The sequence below is a fragment of the Panthera onca genome, chromosome B3, assembly GCF_046562875.1.
Source record: "Panthera onca isolate mPanOnc1 chromosome B3, mPanOnc1 haplotype 2, whole genome shotgun sequence".
Lineage (NCBI taxonomy): Eukaryota > Metazoa > Chordata > Mammalia > Carnivora > Felidae > Panthera > Panthera onca.
The window spans coordinates 72,508,763-72,513,491 of NC_138344.1; the positions used below are offsets into that span (position 1 = coordinate 72,508,763).

Consider the following 4,729-nt stretch of genomic DNA (forward strand, 5'->3'; position numbering starts at 1 on the left):
CACAACTTTCCTTTTTTTTTTTTTTTTTTTAATTTTATGGGGAGTTGCAGAAGGAGAGAGAGACAGAGAGAGACAGAGAGCCTCAAGCAGGTTCCATGGGGAGCCTGAAGCAGGGCTCAAGCCATGAAACTGGGATCTTGACCTGAGCTGAAATCAAGATCAAGTGTTCAATAGACTGAGCCAGCCAGGAGGCCCACAACCTTACTTTTAATGTATATACCCAGAGAATGTGTATTACAATCAAATATCATATGATCAGCAGTCCTGTTGAGGTGTATGGGGTCACCTAGGGTTTATTATCTTCAGAACTGAGCATAGAAACTATCTATTGACTGTGGTTCAACTGGGGTAATCAAAAATATACATCCAAAGGTTGGATAACCTTATGACCAAACTCTGGTTTCCACTGCACTTTCTGAACAGAGCTGAGCTGTCAAACTAAACAGTGAAGAGAAGAGACCTCAGTGACAGGATATATTGTCTGAAGGCTTCAGTCTAAACTCTTCAGCAAAGAGTGACTAGATTTTTCTGCTTTTGGCCCCAACAGGGAGACATGAACAGATACTGATAGAGAAGAGAAATACTGACATAACAACAGGTAGACTGAAAGACCTACAGTGATGTGTCTAAACACTTTGCCTTCTTATCATAATGTGATTTATTTCTACGTTAGGTGATAAAACATAGAGTGTGCATACATGATTCTTAATCTTATGTTGTTTTCATAATCCATCACAGGTAGTATTTTTAAGTGAGTGCTATCCACCCACTTTCATCACAGACGCGATGAATGAACGTATCACAGTTAAACCATCAAGCCTCATTTCAGTGTTAAATTTTACAAGTTCTTTTTCAGACAGAATTGTTTCCAAGTTAAGAGTCGCTTAATGCGAAAGGATGTTTGGGCAGTGAGACTCTCAGCTGGTACAGAGAGAAGTGTGACGTGACCCACGCAACGTGCTACCCCAGGAAACCCCTGTTTACTGTTCTGGGCGGCAGCAGCACATACCCAGCCATCCTTCCCTCACCTGGCAGGCTCCCTTCACGGTGCCCAGCTCTGACATTGAAGTAGACATTTACCATTTACCATGAGTGGAAGATCTCAAACATGCTTCTGTCCAGCCTTCTGAAGGTGGTCATGGCTTCAAGGTAGGGTCATGTGTCTAAGTGGGGATGGGCCCTGTGAAAACGTCCCTACCCAGTTAACTAAAAACGGGAGATAGGCAGTGTCTTGTGGGTACCTTGGGAGGGAGGCATAGTGGTATACAAAAGGATTTCTTTGTGCCAAATCGCTCTAAAACCTCTGATTCCATGTTTTTTTCCTTCAGGATCCAATATTGCCCCGAAGGGAACTCAAGCCCCACCAGCAATGTTAGTGCAGGACAAGGGGGCTGTCATCCTGGAATGCACATATGACCCCAGTGATCTAAGTTATAGTCTGTTGTGATACAAGCAGCCCAGCAGTGGGGAGATGATTTTCCTTATTCTTCAGGATTCTTAGAATGAACAAAATGCCACAGAAGTTTGCTATTCATTCAATTTCCAGAAGATAAGAAAATCCATCCATCTTGCCATCTCAGCTTCATAGCTAGAGGACTCCCCAGTGTATTTCTCTGCACTGACGGAGTCTACAGTGAGAAGCATGTTGGAGGGAGGTACCCAAACCCCAGGGCTCTTGTTGATACATCCCTCTGCTGTAGGGCCCAATGCAGGGAGTTGCCGTCCCATACAGGAAGTGGCTAGGGCTGTGGCAGCTCAGATGTAGGGTTAGAGGGAAAACCTGACTCTAAGAAAATACCTCCCTAGGTAAGACAGATCATGCATCAAAAACATCCTGATCCCTGAAAATTTGTATTGAAATTGTTCATTGAGGGGCACCTGAGTGGCTCAGTCAGAAACATCTGACTTGGGCTCAGGTCATGATCTCATGATTCGTGTGTTGAGCCCCACATCACGCTCTCTGCTGTAAGCACAGAACCTGCTTCAGATCCTCCAACTCCCTCTCTCACTGCCCCTCCCCCCTCCACACACACACTCTCTCTCTCCCTCTGTCAAAAATAAACATTAAAAACAAGAAAGAAATTGTTTATTGATGACTACAAGAGCACCGTAAAGAGTTTGCCGTTTTGCCATTAGATTCAGCTAGAAGAACTGGCTAAAGAAATTTGGAAACATGTGACTCAAAAATCAGCTAAAATGTGTTTGAGTTGTTTTTTTTTTAAAGAGTTATAGATAATGACTTCCTCTTTATTTTCAAGCCAGCACCATCCACACCTATCTGGAATTCTCCCTATATATTTAAATAGAAATTTCATGCTGCTTGTCCCAAATTCCTTCCAGCATAGTTTTAAGGCAGGTTCTGACAATGTGATTTGCAAGGTGGAGGAGAAGCGAAGGGATGTGTGAACACAAAAGTTATCCAGGCCCGAGTTTCTTACTTCCCTCTGCATCTGGGAAACCATTCCCATGTTGCTCTGGGAAGCTGCTTGATGTGAATCTGTGGAGTGGCCCCAGCAAACAGCCTGAGCTAAACTTCCATCTATGTGTCTGGAGATAAATGTTTACAGGGCTACAGAAGATGTGTGCCTCTCCAAAACTTATCCTGATAATCCTGATTCCTTACCTTGTGAGGAAAAATTATTTGATTAAAGCTTGGCAGCAAACTCTAATAGAAAGCACCTTTGAGGCTAAAACTTGTTAATAGTATAGGATTAATAATTGTTGCCTAATTCACATAACAGTCACCTTATACATATAAGAGTCAACAAAACAGTGAGAGAATGAGATAAGAATCTCAGATCATTCCATAGGAATTCGACAACTTCATTTATGATGTTTCTTCTGTCTAGAATTCACACTTTTTTACTTTTTAATGATTTTGAAAATGAGGAATACTTGGCGACTAAAATATTTGACTATAAAATAGTATGACTTTTCTACTGGAAAGCTTTTATTAAGAAGATTGTATTCCTTACAATTCATATTATTTTAGGACCAAGAAATACTGTATTTCAGTTAAAAGCTATTTGTTTATAAATTTTGTTTAAGATTATTTAGTGAGTGCTTAAAAAAGGACAGTGGGTATTCTAAATATTGGGTTACAATGCTGAAAAACACAGAAGCACTCAGTAATGAGTTGACTTCTTATAACTTTCTATATATTCAACCTCAACCCTTTTCTGGGGGTCAGTGGATTATAGGCTGGCCCACAGTGGATATGTGAAAACATAAAGTACAGAATTAAATGCTTTAGAGACTGTTATCCTCTCAGCTACAGAAACACTCTGGGATGTTCTGTTAAAGAACTTCCACATCAGGTAGTGTCCTAAGAAGAAAGTAGACCTGGGAGGTCAGGATTGCTGCTGTTCAGATTTCCAAGTGCCACCTGAAGACTGCCATGTGCCTCATAAAGTCAGGGACAAAGACATCTTGCTGACTCTGGGAGGACCCTGGCCACCATGCATCCCATTTCAGTCCCCGTCCAGCAGGGGGTGCAGCTTCCTAACACAAACACCTTTCCTGAGAAATGTGGGTTTCCACTGATCATTGCTCTGTCTCTCCAATGCTTCTTCCTGCTACGAATGAAGCACATTAGCTAGGTGACACTCTAGAGATGAACTCTTCTCCAGGCTTCGTGACTGTGGTACTCTTGATGCTTGGTAAGTAAAATGCCTCTTAGTATTTGGATTGTTTCATCTATTGTGACAGCAAAACCTATAACTATAATTTTATCCAGGAGATTTATGCCCAAGGTAACATAGGTCTCTTTTCTTTTTTCCCAGGACAAACCCACGGAGACTCAGTGACCCAGATGGAAGGCCCAGTGACCCTCTCCGAAGGGGAGCCCCTGACTATAAACTGTACTTATTCAGCGACAGGGTACCCCAATCTTTTCTGGTATGTCCAGTATCCTGGAGAAGGTCCACAGCTCCTCCTGAAAGCCTTGACGGACAAGGAGAAGGGAAGTCACAAAGGTTTTGAAGCCACCTACGACGCAAAATCCAAAACCTTCCACTTGGTGAAATCATTAGTGCAAGCGTCAGATTCAGCTGTGTACTACTGTGCCCTGAGTGACACAGTGACAGGGACTGCAGGGGGAGCTGAGCACAAACTCTGAGCAGAACAGGAGCCCAGATGCTCAGCGTCTCTGACTGATCCTCTCCGGTTCCAGCACAGCGTATGGTGGTTTGCCCCTCAGTGTCTGCTTGATACAAAAGTCGTACAAATGGCTACAGCATGGGAACCAGAAGGAACATTCCCCAAACCCAGCTGTTCATTAGTGCAATATAAATGCAATAGTTCCTAAGCCAGGACCTAAGTAATTTCAAGGTGAAACCACATAACATTGAAGTGGTGTCTTGCTCACCCTGCAGTGAAAGTCCAGCCCCACAAGTTGCTGAGGCCCCCCTGGTGGGTATTGCTGTGTCCAATGACACACTGAGAGAGCCAGGGTGTGCCCGAGAAGGTGGTGTCCGTCCCATGTCTTCCTGACAGAGGATGGGCAGGAGAGGTGATGGGAGAGCTGCAGCCCCAAACCAGGTTTGAATAAAGAAAGAAGGGGAGGGAAGAAAGGAGGGGAACATATGTAAGTGACAATGAAAAGAGAGGCAAGGGACCTGTGGCCTAGTTTCTTTTCTAGGAAATCAGATTGTAGACACAGGCTGATGTTCAAAATGAAGGGAGAGGGCAGACACATAATTGAGGAAATGACTCATGTCCAGGCCAGTTA

The 4,729-nt window shown here is 43.4% G+C and overlaps 1 pseudogene; it reads left to right on the forward strand.

Annotated features, from left to right (window-relative positions):
* The first annotated feature begins 3,613 nt into the window (after window positions 1-3,613).
* Window positions 3,614-4,117, forward strand: LOC144616588 (T cell receptor alpha variable 9-2 pseudogene; annotated as a pseudogene).
* The last annotated feature ends 612 nt before the right edge of the window (window positions 4,118-4,729 follow it).